The sequence below is a fragment of the Bombina bombina genome, chromosome 2 (assembly GCF_027579735.1).
Source record: "Bombina bombina isolate aBomBom1 chromosome 2, aBomBom1.pri, whole genome shotgun sequence".
Classification (NCBI taxonomy): domain Eukaryota; kingdom Metazoa; phylum Chordata; class Amphibia; order Anura; family Bombinatoridae; genus Bombina; species Bombina bombina.
This window is the reverse complement of record NC_069500.1, coordinates 1,302,425,521-1,302,444,910: the sequence shown is the minus strand read 5'-3', so window position 1 is coordinate 1,302,444,910 and position 19,390 is coordinate 1,302,425,521. Positions and strand designations below refer to the sequence as shown.

The 19,390-nt window shown below is 40.4% G+C and overlaps 1 protein-coding gene across 2 annotated transcripts in view; it reads right to left on the bottom strand.

The window, feature by feature from the left end:
• Positions 1-19,390, bottom strand: part of SLC2A9 (solute carrier family 2 member 9) — a 1,122,280-nt gene that overhangs the window by 385,962 nt on the left and 716,928 nt on the right. The window lies entirely within an intron of this gene.

Below are 19,390 nucleotides of genomic sequence, written 5' to 3'. Positions count from 1 at the left end.
TAACGCCGGTATGTAGAGTCTTGGCTGAAGTGAGCGTTAAAATTGACAAAACTCCAGCCGCAGAAAAAAGTCAGTAGTTAAGAGCTTTCTGGGCTAACGCCGGTTTATAAAGCTCTTAACTACTGTGCTCTAAAGTACACTAACACCCATAAACTACCTATGTACCCCTAAACCGAGGTCCCCCCACATCGCCGCCACTCTATTACATTTTTTTAACCCCTAATCTGCCGACCGCCACCTACGTTATACTTATGTACCCCTAATCTGCTGCCCCTAACACCGCCGACCCCTATATTATATTTATTAACCCCTAACCTGCCCCCCACAACGTCGCCGCCAGCTACCTACAATAATTATCCCTAATCTGCCGACCGCAAAGCGCCGCTACCTACGTTATCCTGATTCCATCAGCCAATCAGAATTTTCCTACCTTAATTCCGATTGGCTGATAGAATCCTATCAGCCAATCGGAATTCGACGGATGCCATCTTGGATGACGTCCCTTAAAGGAACCGTCATTCTTCAGTTGGACGTCGTCGGAAGAAGATTGATCCGCGCTGGAGGTCTTCACGATGGAGCCGTTCCTCATCGGATAAAGATAGAAGATGCCGCTTGGATCAAGATGGTTGCCGGTCTGGATCGCCTCTTCTTCCCGGATAGGATGAAGACTTTGGAGCCTCTTCTGGACCTTTTCAGCCGCAGGATTATGGATCGCCAGCCCCCGCTTGGGTTGGATGAAGATTTTGGAGCCAGGACCGATCGGTGATACCCGGTGAGGTGAAGATAAGGTAGGAAGATCTTCAGGGGCTTAGTGTTAGGTTTATTTAAGGGGGGTTTGGGTTAGATTAGGGGTATGTGGGTGGTGGGTTGTAATGTTGGGGGGGTATTGTATGTGTTTTTTTACAGGCAAAAGAGCTGAATTTCTTGGGGCATGCACCGCAAAGGGCCCTGTTCAGGGCTGGTAAGGTAAAAGAGCTTTGAACTTTTGTAATTTAGAATAGGGTAGGGCATTTTTTTTATTTTGGGGGGCTTTGTAATTTCATTAGGGGGCTTAGAGTAGGTGTAATTAGTTTAAAATTGTTGTAATATTTTTCTAATGTTTGTAAATATTTTTTTATTTTTTGTAACTTAGTTCTTTTTTATTTTTTTTACTTTAGTTAGTTTATTTAATTGTAGTTATTTGTAGGTATTGTATTTAATTAATTTATTGATAGTGTAGTGTTAGGTTTAATTGTAACTTAGGTTAGGATTTATTTTACAGGTAATTTTGTAATTATTTTAACTATTTTAGCTATTAAATAGTTCTTAACTATTTAATATCTATTGTACCTGGTTAAATAAAATACAAAGTTACCTGTAAAATAAATATAAATCCTAAAATAGCTATAATATAATTATAATTTATATTGTAGCTATATTAGGGTTTATTTTACAGGTAAGTATTTAGCTTTAAATAGGAATAATTTATTTAATAAGAGTTAATTTATTTCGTTAGATTTAAATTATATTTAATTTAGGGGGGTGTTAGGGTTAAAGTTAGACTTAGCTTTAGGGGTTAATAAATTTATTAGAGTAGCGGTGAGCTCCTGTCGGCAGATTAGGGGTTAATACTTGAAGTTAGGTGTCGGCAATGTTAGGGAGGGCAGATTAGGGGTTAATACTATTTATTATAGGGTTATTGAGGCTGGAGTGAGGCGGATTAGGGGTTAATACATTTATTATAGTATCGCTCAGGTCCGGTCGGCAGATTAGGGGTTAATAAGTGTAGTTAGGTGGAGGCGACGTTGGGGGCGGCAGATTAGGGGTTAATAAATATAATATAGGGGTCGGCGATGTTAGGGCAGCAGATTAGGGGTACAAAGGGATAATGTAGGTGGCGGGGGTGTACGGAGCGGCAGATTAGGGGTTAAAAATAATATGCAGGGGTCAGCGATAGCGGGGGCGGCAGATTAGGGGTTAATAAGTGTAAGGTTAGGGGTGTTTAGACTCGGGGTACATGTTAGAGTGTTAGGTGCAGACGTAGGAAGTGTTTCCCCATAGAAAACAATGGGGCTACGTTAGGAGCTGAACGCAGCTTTTTTACAGGTGTTAGGTTTTTTTTCAGCTCAAACAGCCCCATTGTTTTCTATGGGGGAATCGTGCACGAGCACGTTTTTGAAGCTGGCCGCGTCCGTAAGCACCGCTGGTATTGAGAGTTGAAGTTGCGGTAAATATGCTATACACTCCTTTTTTGGAGCCTAACGCAGCCATTCTGTGAACTCTAAATACCAGCGGTATTTAAATGGTGCGGCCAGAAAAAAGCATGTGTAGCTAACGCACCCCTTTGGCCACAGAACTCTAAATCTAGGCGTTAGGGTTTATTTTACAGGTAAGTATTTAGTTTTAAATAGTAATTAATTAGGTAATGATAGTAATTTTTATTTAGATTTATTTTAATTATATTAAAGTTAGGGGTGTTAGGGTTAGATTTAGGGTTAGGGTTAGGTTTAGGGATTAATAACTTTAGTATAGTTGCGGTGGCGACGTTGGGGGCGGAAGATTAAGGGTTAATAATATTTAACTAGTGTTTGCGTTGCAGGAGTGCGGCGGTTTAGGGGTTAATATGTTTATTATAGTGGCAGAGATGTCCGGAGCGGCAGATTAGGGGTTAATAATTTTATTATAGTGTTTGTGATGCAGGAGGGCCTTGGTTTAGGGGTTAATAGGTAGTTTATGGGTGTTAGTGTACTTTGTAACCCTTAAGTTAGGAGTTTTATGCTACAGCTTTGTAGCGCAAAACCCATAACTACTGACTTTAGATGGCAGTACGAATCTTGTCGGTATAGGCTATAGAGCTCACTTTTTGGCCTCCCAGGCAAAACTCGTAATACCGGCGCTATCGGAGTCCCATTGAAAAAGGACTTTTTGAAAGTTGCGGTAGTTACGTTGCGTTACGGCCAAAAAGGTGTGCAGTACAGCTATACCTACAAGACTCATAATAGCAGCAGTAGTGAAAAAGCAGCGCTATGAGCCATAACGCAAAACTCGTAATCTAGCCGAGTGTTATTATTATTGTAATTGTACTTTGAATGTATTTTTTATGGTTTTTCCCACTTTTTAGTCGAGTGTAACAGTTAACCAGAGGTCTGAAGTCACTCTATCCTGACGTGCCTTAAATTCAATTGTGCTCAAGCGAAAGCATTTACTATCAACTCGTAATACACGCGCTACTTCTGATGCTCGCAAAGAGCCACAATAAACCCCTTTTCATTTGCATGCAACAGTTAGCGCCACTCATAATCTAGTCCTATCTGAGCCTTTTTTGGTAGCTAGACAGTTAAAACACCTTTCTTTCACTTTCTACAAGTTATTCCTAATTTAAAAAAATTTAATAAGTTTCACAGCTCTGTGATTTACATTTTATCTATTACTGTACAATTTTATAACTGGAAAAAGGTCATACAAAACGATCGTGTGTGCCAATGGGAAATGATTATTACTGCGAAAAGGAGAACAGTTAGAGATCTTAATTAATCTTTCAGAAGCAAGTCGTTTCAGTTCAGTAACTTGTGTTTCTGCATTCACTATCACATATCAATCCAACATTTCTTTCATTCCACAAGTCATAGCTAATGACTCTCATACAGGGATCAGCAGCAATAATTGCACACAAATTAATACTTATTTCCAATACTGTGAGGGGATACAAAAAGTTATGTTAACATTTATTTCCTTATTTAAAATAAAAAGGACCATGTTTTTTTACATAATAGGTGCATAAAGATATATAATAGTTGTACACCATCTCTAAGTTTATTATATATATGTGTATGTGTGTCTAAATATGTGTATATACATGCAAATATACACATATAAACACATATATACACATGTATATGCATACACACACATATTAGCCCTTTCCACTCAAAAACATTTAAACACGAAAATCATTCTTAATCAATTTTAATATTTTTTAACGGTTTACATTTTTTTATGTAAATATTTTACATTCCAATGTTCTTCACTTAGAAGAAAATGTTCTTTTTATTTATATATATATATATATATATATATATATATATATATATATATATATATATATATATATATATATATATATATATATATATAATTGTTATTTTTCATCTAGATATAAAGGTACAAAAAATTATATATATATATATATATATATATATATACTGTATTTAAATAAATATATTAAAATAAATCTGAAGAACATTGGAATGTAAAATACTCATAACTAACATCTGTAGGTCTAATGTGTGTCAGGTTACAGTGCGAGCAATAAGTGTTAGTTTTTTTTTATTAAGCACGCTCCATTGACGCCTAGGGGGAGAAGAAGTTAATGTGGTTGTGATATCCGAAGTCCTGATGATAGCACACAACGGGTTTCCTTTGTGCTGAAACTTTTTACTTTTAACTTGTAATACAGTGCTAACCCATCCGCAATTAAAAGATTACTTCTACGGGATATAGTTAACTAAAAGAGAAATTACAAATTACACACCTGAGTGCTATGTAATAATTATAACATAAACTGAAATAAGTACTTGATGCAGAATTTTATGGTTATTTATAGGGGACAACATTTCATTCCAACTATGACTTGGAAGTATAAAAAAATAAGACAACTTCATATTAAAAGGGAAACATTCATAATTATTTGCAACAAGATATTTTTTCACTACATCCTTTGCCCTTTATGTGAAGGAAACTGACTGCTATTATTTAACACAGTCCAAAAAGTGTTTTTTTTTTTTAAATCTACACTACTGTTACACCAGATATGAGTTGCACTGGGGTGACGCTGTGCCCTGGGGCAGGCCCTGAAACGCACACGTGTGAAGAAAACTGACTGCTATTATTTAACACAGTCAAAAAAGTGTTGTTTTTTTTAAATCTACTCTACTGTTACACCAGATATGAGTTGCACTGGGGTGACACTGTGCCCTGGCAGGCAGGCCCTGAAACGCACACGTGTGAAGGAAACTGACTGCTATTATTTAACAGTCAAAAAAGTGTTGTGTCAGTCTGCTTTTTTGTGTCAGGCTCACAGCGTATGCTGTGCCCACTTGCCCAGTGCCACCACTCATATCTTGTTTAATAGTAGTGTAAGTGTACATTTAAAAAGTGGGCACAATATACGCTTTGAGCCTGACAGGCAGGCCCTGGGTTGACACTGTGCCCTGGCAGGCAGGCCCTGAAACGCACATGTTTGAAGGAAAATGACTGCTATTATTTAACACAGTCAAAAAAGCGTTTTTTTTTTTTTAAATCTACACTACTGTTACACCAGATAGGAGTGGTTGCACTGGGCAAGTGAGCACAGTATACGCTGTGAGCCTGACACACACTCTGGCAGGCAGGCAACTGCAATTAGATTACACAGGAAAAAAAAAAAGGGGACAACATTTCATTCCAACTATGACTTGGAAGTATAAAAAATAAGACAACTTCATATTAACCCCTTAATGACCACAGCACTTTTCCATTTTCTGTCCGTTTGGGACCAAGGCTATTTTTACATTTTTGCGGTATTTGTGTTTAGCTGTAATTTTCTTCTTACTCATTTACTGTACCCACACATATTATATACCGTTTTTCTCGCCACTAAATGGACTTTCTAAAGATACCATTATTTTCATCATATCTTATAATTTACTATAAAAAAAAATATAAAATATGAGGAAAAATTGAAAAAAACACACTTTTTCTAACTTTGACCCCCAAAATCTGTTACATATCTACAACCACCAAAAAACACCCATGCTAAATAGTTTCAAAATTTTGTCCTGAGTTTAGAAATACCCAATGTTTACATGTTCTTTGCTTTTTGTGCAAGTTATAGGGCCATAAATACAAGTAGCACTTTGCTATTTCCAAACCACTTTTTTCCAAAATTAGCGCTAGTTACATTAGAACACTAATATCTTTCAGGAATCCCTGAATATCCCTTGACATGTATATATTTTTTTTTAGTAGACATCCCAAAGTATTGATCTAGGACAATTTTGGTATATTTCATACCACCATTTCACGGCCAAATGCGATCAAATACAAAAAATCGTTCACTTTTTCACAAATTTTTTCACAAACTTTTGGTTTCTCACTGAAATTATTTACAAACAACTTGTGCAATTATGGCATACATGGTTGTAAATTCTTCTCTGGGATCCCCTTTGTTCAGAAATAGCAGACATATATGGCTTTGGCGTTGCTTTTTGGTAATTAGAAGGCCGCTAAATGCCACTGCGCACCACAAGTGTATTATGCCCAGCAGTTAAGGGGTTAATTAGGGAGCTTTTAGGGAGCTTGTAGGGTTAATTTTAGCTTTAGTGTAGTATAGTAGACAACCCCAAGTATTGATCTAGGCACATTTTGGTATATTTCATGCCACCATTTCACCGCCAAATGCGATCAAATTGAAAAAAAAGTTAAATTTTTCACAATTTTAGGTTTCTCACTGAAATAATTTACAAACAGCTTGTGCAATTATGGCACAAATGGTTGTAAATACTTGTCTGGGATCCCCTTTGTTCAGAAATAGCAGACATATATGACTTTGGCGTTGCTTTCTGGTAATTAGAAGGCCGCTAAATCCTGCTGCGCCTCACACGTGTATTATGGCTAGCAGTGAAGGGGTTAATTAGGGAGTTTGTAGGGAGCTTGCAGGGTTAATTTTAGCTTTAGTGTAGAGATCAGCCTCCCACCTGACACATCCCACCCCCTGATCCCTCCCAAACAGCTCCCTTCCCTCCCCCACCCCACAATTGTCCCCGCCATCTTAAGTACTGGCAGAAAGTCTGCCAGTACTAAAATAAAAGGGTTTTTTAAAAAAAATAAAAAATTTTTTTAGCATATTTACATATGCTAGGGTGTAGGATCCCCCCCTTAGCCCCCAACCTCCCTGATCCCCCCCAAAACCGCTCTCTAACCCTCCCCTCTGCCTCATTGGGGGCCATCTTGGGTACTGGCAGCTGTCTGCCAGTACCCAGTTTGCAAAAAAAAGTGCTTTTTTTATTTTTTTGGGGCTTTTTTCTGTAGTGTAGCTTCCCCCCCCCACACAGACAATCCCCCACCACCTTGCTGATCTTTTTTTTTTTTCCAGATTTCGATATTTATACATTTTTTATTAAATCATTTTCTGTAGTGTAGCGGTTCCCACCCGCTCCCTCCCCGTGCACGCGCCCACCCCCGCCCTCCCGTGCACGCGCGCGCGTCCGTGCGCGCCCCTGCTCGTCCCCGCCCACGATCCCGCCCCCCCTGCACATAACCAGGGCCATCGATGGCCGCCACCCGCCTCCCGGTCCGGCTCCCACCCACCAACGCAGGTAGCCACCGATCTCCGGTGCAGAGAGGGCCACAGAGTGGCTCTCTCTGCACCGGATGGCTACCAAAGGTTATTGCAGGATGCCTCCATATCGAGGCATCACTGCAATAACCGGAAAGCAGCTGGAAGCGAGCAGGATCGCTTCCAGCTGCTTTCCAAACCGAGGACGTGCAGGGTACGTTCTCAGGCATTAACTGCCTTTTTTTTGAGGACGTACCCTGCACGTCCTCGGTCGTTAAGGGGTTAAAAGGGAAGCATTCATAATTATTTGCAACAAGATATTTTTTCACTACATCCTTTGCCCTTTATGTGAAGGAAACTGACTGCTATTATTTAACACAGTCCATAAAGTGTTGTTTTTTTTAAATCTACACTACTGTTACACCAGATATGAGTTGCACTGGGGTGACGCTGTGCCCTGGGGCAGGCCCTGAAACGCAAACGTGTGAAGGAAACTGACTGCTATTATTTAACACAGTCAAAAAAGTGTTGTTTTTTTTAAATCTACACTACTGTTACACCAGATATGAGTTGCACTGGGGTGACGCTGTGCCCTGGCAGGCAGGCCCTGAAACGCACATGTGTAAAGGAAACTGACTGCTATTATTTAACACAGTCAAAAAAGTGTTGTTTTTTTTAAATCTACTCTATGTTACACCAGATATGAGTTGCACTGGGGTGACACTGTGCCCTGGCAGGCAGGCCCTGAAACGCACACGTGTGAAGGAAACTGACTGCTATTATCTAACACAGTCAAAAAAGTGTTGTTTTTTTAAAAATCTACACTACTGTTACACCAGATATGAGTTGCACTGGGGTGACACTGTGCCCTGGCAGGCAGGCAGGCCCTGAAACGCACACGTGTGAAGGAAACTGACTGCTATTATTTAACACAGTCAAAAAAGTGTTTTTTTTTTTAAATCTACACTACTGTTACACCAGATATGAGTTGCACTGGGGTGACACTGTGCCCTGGCAGGCAGGCCCTGAAACGCACACGTGTGAAGGAAACTGACTGCTATTATTTAACACAGTCAAAAAAGTGTTGTTTTTTTTAAATCTACACTACTGTTACACCAGATATGAGTTGCACTGGGGTGACACTGTGCCCTGGCAGGCAGGCACTGAAACGCACACGTGTGAAGGAAACTGAGTGCTATTATTTAACACAGTCAAAAAAGTGTTTTTTTTTTTAAATCTACACTACTGTTACACCAGATATCAGTTGCACTGGGGTGACACTGTGCCCTGGCAGGCAGGCCCTGAAACGCACATGTGTGAAGGAAAATGACTGCTATTATTTAACACAGTCAAAAAAGTGTTTTTTTTTTTTTAAATCTACACTACTGTTACACCAGATATGAGTTGCACTGGGTTGACACTGTGCCCTGGTAGGCAGGCCCTGAAACGCACATGTGTGAAGGAAAATGACTGCTATTATTTAACACAGTCAAAAAAGAGTGTTTTTTTTTTAAAATCTACACTACTGTTACACCAGATATGAGTGGTGGCACTGGGCAAGTGGGCACAGTATACACTGTGAGTCTGACACACACTCTGGCAGGCAGGCAACTGCAATTAGATTACACAGGAAAAAAAAAAAAGCAGACTGATGTTCTAGCCCTAAAAAGGGCTTTTTGGGGTGCTGTCCTTACAGCAGAGATCAGATGAGTCCTTCAGGACTGTAGTGGACACTGAATACACTAGCCTAGCTATCAATTTCCCTATTAAATCAGCAGCAGCTACACTTTCCCTCCTCTCACTAAGAATGCAGCTTCCAAATGAATCTAAAATGGATGCTGTCCAGGAGGTAGGAGGGTCTGGGAGGGAGTGTCTGCTGCTGATTGGCTGGAATGTGTCTTCTGACTGTGCGGTACAGGGTCAAAGTATTACTCAATGATGACGAATAGGGGGCGGATCAAACATTGCATATATTCGCTCGCCGCGGCGAATGCGAACATGCTATGTTCGCCGGGAACTATTCGCCGGCGAACTATTCGCGACATCACTAGCAGGGACATCTAATTTCTGATGACTCTTTGCAAGATTGTTTTCATTTATAAAAAAATAAAGGTTATGTTTTATGTTGCTATATTATATATTGCACTTTATAAAGTTATATAAAATGTGAAAAAAGCATACTTGAGAAGCTTTTTCTTAAAGCGTAGAGTAACTAAGTTATTTTTTTTTTGCCACCACACCACACACTACACACCACTGTCCCTACATTCTTTGAATTAGAGGGTAAAGGAAAATTAAAATGAAATCCCCTTTAAACTACTGATATAGGTACTGATGTTACGTAACTTACTATGCCAATAAGCATAACCTCCTCTCACTGTAACTAACCCTAACAGCAATGGCCTACTACTACTAGCAACTCCAGCCCCACAACCAGTATCAGCCCTACTAGCAATCCTGTGTATGTTATAAACCATAGCAACTATCAATCCTGTGTGTACTAGCAACCCTGTGTATACTACAAACTATAGCAACTATCAGTCTTATTCCCACTAGCTATTACAGGTGTACTAGCAACCCTTGCAACTATCAGTCTTAACCCTACTAGCAATCCTGTTAGTACTAGCAACATTTGCAACTATCAGTCTTAACCCTACTAGCTATCCTGTTTGTACTAGCAACATTGGGAACTATCAGTCTTAGCCCTACTTGCAATTCTGGGTGTACTAGTAACCTCTTAGCCCTACTTGCAATTCTGGATGTACTAGTAACCTTAGCAACTATCTGTCTTAAGCCTACTAGCAATCCTGTTTGTACTAGCAACATTAGCAACTATCAGTCTTAGCACTACTTGCCATTCTGGGTGTACTAGTAACCATAGCAACTATCTGCCTTAGCCCTACTAGTAATTCTGGGTGTACTAGCAACCCTTGCAACTATCAATCTTAACTGTACTTGTGATCCTGTTTGTACTAGCGACATTAGCAACTATCAGTCATAGCACTATTTGCAATTTTGGGTGTACTAGTACCCTAGCAACTCTGTCTTAGCCTTTCTAGAAATCCTGGGTTTACCTGCAACCATAGTTCCACTATCATTCTCAGTCTAGAAACCCTATCAAGACTAGCAACCCTGAGCCTACTATAAACTCCATGTCCAATACAGCTAGCAATTCCATTCCATGTCTACATGAACCCATCTTACAAGGAAACACTGGTTATCCTATGTCTACTAGCCATTGTGGCCACACTAAAAACCCAGTCCCACTAGGAATGCCAGCTTCATTAACCTAGGTCAACTAATAATCTCAGTTCTATTAGGAACTCAAACTCACTTCCACAAGCAAACTCAGTACTAACAGTAATCTCAGTCATACTAATAATCATGGCCCCATAAGCTGCTATGAGTAGAGGGGTGGCATAATTAAATTTAAATGATGTTGAAGTTTACTGGTGATAATTAGTGATGTCGCGAACCTAAAAATTTGGGTTCGCGAACTCCCGCAAAAGTTCACGAACCGCAAACCGGGCGAACCCCCATTGACTTCAATGGGCAGGCGAATTTTAAAACCCACAGGGACTCTTTCTGGCCACAATAGTGATGGGAAAGTTGTTTCAAGGGGACTAACACCTGGACTGTGGCGTGCCGGAGGGGGATCCATGGCAAAACTCCCATGGAAAATTATATAGTTGATGCAGATTCTGGTTTTAATCCATAAAGGGCATAAATCACCTAACATTCCTAAATTGTTTGGAAAATTGTGCTTTAAAACATCAGGTATGATGTATCGATCAGGTAGTGTAAGGGTTATGCCCGCTTCACAGTGACAGACCAAAATCCCGCAGCGGGTACAACATCATCATCATCACACCATACGTCCATGTGTGTAATGCTGCCTGACTGAGACATATCCCTGTTATCTACATCCTCTGGCAATAATGGTTGTGCATCACTCATTTCTTCAAACTGATGTGTAAATAACTCCTCTGACAGATCAAGTGAAGCGGCTGTGGTGCTAGTGTTGGTGGTGGCGGCAGGCGGGCGAGTGATAACTTGAGAGGTGCTGCCCGAAGATAAGCTGGAGGAGGATGGTGCGTCAAGGTTCGGAGCGGAAGCTATAGAAGATTGGGTGTCCTGTGTTAAAAAGTCAACTATGACCTCAGAACTTTTCGAGTTCATGGTACGTGGCCTCTGAACACTGGGCATTATTCTAGGGCCAAAGGGAATCACAGCACCACAACCACGACGGCACCTGCGGGGTGGCCTGCCTCTGCCTGTCATTTTTTTTTAAATGTACACTTACACTACTATTAAACAAGATATGAGTGGTGCCACTGGGCAAGTGGGCACAATATACGCTGTGAGCCTGACACCAAAAAGCAGACTGATGTTTCACAGTCCAAAAAGTTTTTATTTTTTTAAATGTACACTTACACTACTATTAAACAAGATATGAGTGGTGGCACTGGGCAAGTGGGCACAGTATACGCTGTGAGCCTGACACAAAAAAGCAGACTGATATTTCACAGTCCAAAAAGTTTTTATTTTTTTAAATGTACACTTACACTACTAGTAAACAAGATATGAGTGGTTGCACTGGGCAAGTGGGCACAGTATACGCTGTGAGCCTGACACAAAAAAGCAGACTGATGTTTCACAGTCCAAACATTTTTTTTTTTTTAAAAAGTACACTTACACTACTATTAAACAAGATATGAGTGGTGGCACTGGGCAAGTGGGCACAGCATACGCTGTGAGCCAGACACAAAAAAACAGTCTGATGTTTCACAGTCCAAAACTTTTTTTTTTTTTTTAAATGTACACTTACACTACTATTAAACAAGATATGAGTGGTGGCACCGGGCAAGTGGGCACAGTATACGCTGTGAGCCTGACACAAAAAAGCAGACTGATGTTTCACAGTCCAAACATTTTTTTTTTTTTAAATGTACACTTACACTACTATTAAACAAGATACGAGTGGTGGCACTGGGCAAGTGAGCACAGTATACGCTGTGAGCCTTGCAAACACGCTGGCAGGCAGGCAACTGCAATTAGATTACACTAGCAGACTGATGTTTCACAGTCAAAAAAGTTTTTTTTTTTTTAAATTTACACTACTGTTACACCAGATATGAGTGGTGGCACTGGGCAAGTGGGCCTTGCACACACGCTGGCAGGCAGGCAACTGCAATTATATTAAACAAACAGACTGATGTTTCACAGTCAAAAAAGTTTTTTTTTTTTTTTTTTTAATTTACACTACTGTTACACCAGATATGAGTGGTGGCACTGGGCAAGTGGGCCTGGCACACACGCTGGCAGGCAGGCAACTGCAATTAGATTACACAAGCAGACTGATGTTTCACAGTCAAAAAAGTAAATTTTTTTACATTTACACTACTGTTACACCAGATATGAGTGGTGGCACTGGGCAAGTGGGCCTGGCACACACACTGGCAAGCCAGCAACTGCAATTAGTTTACACAAGCAGTCTGATGTTTCACAGTCCAAAAAAAAAATTTCTTTTAAATTTACACTACTGTTACACCAGATATGAGTGGTGGCACTGGGCAGGTGGGCACAGTATATGCTGTGAACCTGGCACACATGCTGGCAGGCAGGCAACTGCTATTAGATTACACTAACAGACTGATGTTTCACAGTCAAAAAAGTTGTTTTTTTTTAATTTACACTACTGTTACACCAGATATGAGTGGTGGCACTGGGCAAGTGGGCCTGGCACACACGCTGGCAGGCAGGCAACTGCTATTAGATTACACAAGAAGACTGATATTTCACAGTCAAAAAAGTTTTTTTTTAAAATTTACACTACTGTTACACCAGATATGAGTGGTGGCACTGGGCAAGTGGGCCTGGCACACACACTGGCAGGCAGGCAACTGCAATTAGATTACACTAGCAGACTGATGTTTCACAGTCAAAAAAGTTTGTTTTTTTTAAATTTACACTACTGTTACACCAGATATGAGTGGTGGCACTGGGCAAGTGGCCTGGCAGGCAGGCAACTGCAATTAGATTACACTAGCAGACTGATGTTTCACAGTCAAAAAAGTAATTTTTTTTACATTTACACTACTGTTACACCAGATATGAGTGGTGGCACTGGGCAAGTGGGCCTGGCACACACACTGGCAAGCCAGCAACTGCAATTAGTTTACACAAGCAGTCTGATGTTTCACAGTCCAAAAAAAATTTTTCTTTTAAATTTACACTACTGTTACACCAGATATGAGTGGTGGCACTGGGCAGGTGGGCACAGTATACGCTGTGAGCCTGACACAAAAAAGCAGACTGATGTTTCACAGTCCAAACATTTTTTTTTTTTAAAATGTACACTTACACTACTAGTAAACAAGATATGAGTGGTTGCACTGGGCAAGTGGGCACAGTATACGCTGTGAGCCTGACACAAAAAAGCAGACTGATGTTTCACAGTCCAAACATTTTTTTTTTTTAAATGTACACTTACACTACTATTAAACAAGATACGAGTGGTGGCACTGGGCAAGTGAGCACAGTATACGCTGTGAGCCTTGCAAACACGCTGGCAGGCAGGCAACTGCAATTAGATTACACTAGCAGACTGATGTTTCACAGTCAAAAAAGTTTTTTTTTTTTTTAAATTTACACTACTGTTACACCAGATATGAGTGGTGGCACTGGGCAAGTGGGCCTTGCACACACGCTGGCAGGCAGGCAACTGCAATTATATTAAACAAACAGACTGATGTTTCACAGTCAAAAAAGTTTTTTTTTTTTTTTTTTAATTTACACTACTGTTACACCAGATATGAGTGGTGGCACTGGGCAAGTGGGCCTGGCACACACGCTGGCAGGCAGGCAACTGCAATTAGATTACACAAGCAGACTGATGTTTCACAGTCAAAAAAGTAAATTTTTTTACATTTACACTACTGTTACACCAGATATGAGTGGTGGCACTGGGCAAGTGGGCCTGGCACACACACTGGCAAGCCAGCAACTGCAATTAGTTTACACAAGCAGTCTGATGTTTCACAGTCCAAAAAAAAATTTTCTTTTAAATTTACACTACTGTTACACCAGATATGAGTGGTGGCACTGGGCAGGTGGGCACAGTATATGCTGTGAACCTGGCACACATGCTGGCAGGCAGGCAACTGCTATTAGATTACACTAACAGACTGATGTTTCACAGTCAAAAAAGTTGTTTTTTTTTAATTTACACTACTGTTACACCAGATATGAGTGGTGGCACTGGGCAAGTGGGCCTGGCACACACGCTGGCAGGCAGGCAACTGCTATTAGATTACACAAGAAGACTGATATTTCACAGTCAAAAAAGTTTTTTTTTAAAATTTACACTACTGTTACACCAGATATGAGTGGTGGCACTGGGCAAGTGGGCCTGGCACACACACTGGCAGGCAGGCAACTGCAATTAGATTACACTAGCAGACTGATGTTTCACAGTCAAAAAAGTTTGTTTTTTTTAAATTTACACTACTGTTACACCAGATATGAGTGGTGGCACTGGGCAAGTGGCCTGGCAGGCAGGCAACTGCAATTAGATTACACTAGCAGACTGATGTTTCACAGTCAAAAAAGTAATTTTTTTTACATTTACACTACTGTTACACCAGATATGAGTGGTGGCACTGGGCAAGTGGGCCTGGCACACACACTGGCAAGCCAGCAACTGCAATTAGTTTACACAAGCAGTCTGATGTTTCACAGTCCAAAAAAAATTTTTCTTTTAAATTTACACTACTGTTACACCAGATATGAGTGGTGGCACTGGGCAGGTGGGCACAGTATACGCTGTGAGCCTGACACAAAAAAGCAGACTGATGTTTCACAGTCCAAACATTTTTTTTTTTTTAAAATGTACACTTACACTACTAGTAAACAAGATATGAGTGGTTGCACTGGGCAAGTGGGCACAGTATACGCTGTGAGCCTGACACAAAAAAGCAGACTGATGTTTCACAGTCCAAACATTTTTTTTTTTTTAAAAAGTACACTTACACTACTATTAAACAAGATATGAGTGGTGGCACTGGGCAAGTGGGCACAGCATACGCTGTGAGCCAGACACAAAAAAACAGTCTGATGTTTCACAGTCCAAAACTTTTTTTTTTTTTTAAAATGTACACTTACACTACTATTAAACAAGATATGAGTGGTGGCACCGGGCAAGTGGGCACAGTATACGCTGTGAGCCTGACACAAAAAAGCAGACTGATGTTTCACAGTCCAAACATTTTTTTTTTTTAAATGTACACTTACACTACTATTAAACAAGATACGAGTGGTGGCACTGGGCAAGTGAGCACAGTATACGCTGTGAGCCTTGCAAACACGCTGGCAGGCAGGCAACTGCAATTAGATTACACTAGCAGACTGATGTTTCACAGTCAAAAAAGTTTTTTTTTTTTTTAAATTTACACTACTGTTACACCAGATATGAGTGGTGGCACTGGGCAAGTGGGCCTTGCACACACGCTGGCAGGCAGGCAACTGCAATTATATTAAACAAACAGACTGATGTTTCACAGTCAAAAAAGTTTTTTTTTTTTTTTTTAATTTACACTACTGTTACACCAGATATGAGTGGTGGCACTGGGCAAGTGGGCCTGGCACACACGCTGGCAGGCAGGCAACTGCAATTAGATTACACAAGCAGACTGATGTTTCACAGTCAAAAAAGTAAAATTTTTTTACATTTACACTACTGTTACACCAGATATGAGTGGTGGCACTGGGCAAGTGGGCCTGGCACACACACTGGCAAGCCAGCAACTGCAATTAGTTTACACAAGCAGTCTGATGTTTCACAGTCCAAAAAAAATTTTTCTTTTAAATTTACACTACTGTTACACCAGATATGAGTGGTGGCACTGGGCAGGTGGGCACAGTATATGCTGTGAACCTGGCACACATGCTGGCAGGCAGGCAACTGCTATTAGATTACACTAACAGACTGATGTTTCACAGTCAAAAAAGTTGGTTTTTTTTAATTTACACTACTGTTACACCAGATATGAGTGGTGGCACTGGGCAAGTGGGCCTGGCACACACGCTGGCAGGCAGGCAACTGCTATTAGATTACACAAGAAGACTGATGTTTCACAGTCAAAAAAGTTTTTTTTTTAAATTTACACTACTGTTACACCAGATATGAGTGGTGGCACTGGGCAAGTGGGCCTGGCACACACACTGGCAGGCAGGCAACTGCAATTAGATTACACTAGCAGACTGATGTTTCACAGTCAAAAAAGTTTGTTTTTTTTAAATTTACACTACTGTTACACCAGATATGAGTGGTGGCACTGGGCAAGTGGCCTGGCAGGCAGGCAACTGCAATTAGATTACACTAGCAGACTGATGTTTCACAGTCAAAAAAGTATTTTTTTTTACATTTACACTACTGTTACACCAGATATGAGTGGTGGCACTGGGCAAGTGGGCCTGGCACACACACTGGCAAGCCAGCAACTGCAATTAGTTTACACAAGCAGTCTGATGTTTCACAGTCCAAAAAAAAATTTTCTTTTAAATTTACACTACTGTTACACCAGATATGAGTGGTGGCACTGGGCAGGTGGGCACAGTATACGCTGTGAACCTGGCACACATGCTGGCAGGCAGGCAACTGCTATTAGATTACACTAACAGACTGATGTTTCACAGTCAAAAAAGTTGGTTTTTTTTAATTTACACTACTGTTACACCAGATATGAGTGGTGGCACTAGGCAAGTGGGCCTGGCACACACGCTGGCAGGCAGGCAACTGCTATTAGATTACACAAGAAGACTGATGTTTCACAGTCAAAAAAGTTTTTTTTTTAAATTTACACTACTGTTACACCAGATATGAGTGGTGGCACTGGGCAAGTGGGCCTGGCACACACACTGGCAGGCAGGCAACTGCAATTAGATTACACTAGCAGACTGATGTTTCACAGTCAAAAAAGTTTGTTTTTTTTAAATTTACACTACTGTTACACCAGATATGAGTGGTGGCACTGGGCAAGTGGCCTGGCAGGCAGGCAACTGCAATTAGATTACACTAGCAGACTGATGTTTCACAATCAAAAAAGTTTTTTTTTTTTAAATTTACACTACTGTTACACCAGATATGAGTGGTGGCACTGGGCAAGTGGGCCTTGCACACACGCTGGCAGGCAGGCAACTGCTATTAGATTACACAAACAGACTGATGTTTCACAGTCAAAAAGGTTTTTTTTTTTTTTTAATTTACACTACTGTTACACCAGATATGAGTGGTGGCACTGGGCAAGTGGGCCTGGCACACACGCTGGCATGCAGGCAACTGCAATTAGATTACACAAGCAGACTGATGTTTCACAGTCAAAAAAAGTTTTTTTTTTTTTAAATTTACACTACTGTTACACCAGATATGAGTGGTGGCACTGGGCAAGTGGGCACAGTATACGCTGTGAACCTGGCACACATGCTGGCAGGCAGGCAACTGCTATTAGATTACACTAGCAGACTGATGTTTCACAGTCAAAAATGTTGTTTTTTTAAATTTACACTACTGTTACACCAGATATGAGTGGTGGCACTGGGCAAGTAGGCCTGGCACAAACGCTGGCAGGCAGGCAACTGCTATTAGATTACACAAGCAGACTGATGTTTCACAGTTAAAAAAGTTTTTTTTTTTAAATTTACACTACTGTTACACCAGATATGAGTGGTGGCACTGGGCAAGTGGGCACAGTATACGCTGTGAGCCTGGCACACACGCTGGCAGGCAGGCAACTGCAATTAGATTACACTAGCAGACTGATGTTTCACAGTCAAAAAAGTTTATTTTTTTAAAATTTACACTACTGTTACACCAGATATGAGTGGTTGCACTGGGCAAGTGGATTGGCAGGCAGGCAACTGCAATTAGATTACATAGGGGAAAAAAAAACAGACTGATGTTCTAGCCCTAAAAAGGGCTTTTTGGGGTGCTGTACTTACAGCAGAGATCAGATGAGTCCTTCAGGACTGTAGTGGACACTGAATATACTAGCCTAGCTATCAATTTCCCTATTAAATCAGCAGCAGCTACATTGTCCCTCCTCTCACTAAGAATGCAGCTTCCAAATGAATCTAAAATGGATGCTGTCCAGGAGGTGGGAGGGTCTGGGAGGGAATGTCTGCCGCTGATTGGCTGGAATGTGTATGCTGACTGTGAGGTAGAGGGTCAAAGTTTACTCAATGATGATGAATAGGGGGCGGCGAACTATTCGCGACCTCACTAGTGATAATTTCTGTTGGTGGATATAATTATTACAGGAGGTTTTGTAGAGATAGTAAATGTAACTGCAATTTCAAAAGAAAAGTAGCTGAAGGGGGTTGGTTAAAATTACTTGTGCCAGGATTGTGATTGCTGTCAAATCTCTTTTGTTTGCAACAGGTTTGTCTTTTGAAAAAAAATTGGCACAGGATTGAGATATTCCCCAATGAAAGATTGGAAATGTTTTCATTATTAGGTTGGTATGCTTAATATTAGATTGATAAAATTGAGATATTTGTAGGATGTGCTCCCTATATCATTTAACAACCGTTTATTGCTCAGATTATCTATAAAAAAAAGTATTATTTGAAGCAAAGATTTCCAGATGCGCTTCTTTGTTAGCGATATAACAAATGATTAAAAAAAGATTAATGATATAGCAGAGGCACATGAATAAACCAGCATCTGCAACCTGTACTATTAACAGCAAGCAGAAGGCAACATTTTTGAATCTCAGTACGTCAACCCAAATAAATTATACAGGTATAAGATCGATGACAATGTCAGGCCATCTATTAACAAAAAGCACCTGTTAAGTTTTCTAATGATTTAAATGATCGCAAACAATATTGAATAATAATTAATCAAGTTAAAAAATGTAAAGGGATAGGTGGCTACAGCTCAACTATAGAACATCACGTAACTTATACTGTATGTCAGACAGGGAACAAGGAAATACAATTGGAGAACTCCCATAATGTAGTGATTCTTTATACTAGCCCCTGTTCCAACAATCTATTAGAAAGAGAATGTGAAGATTTGACTTGGCAGGAGCTTTA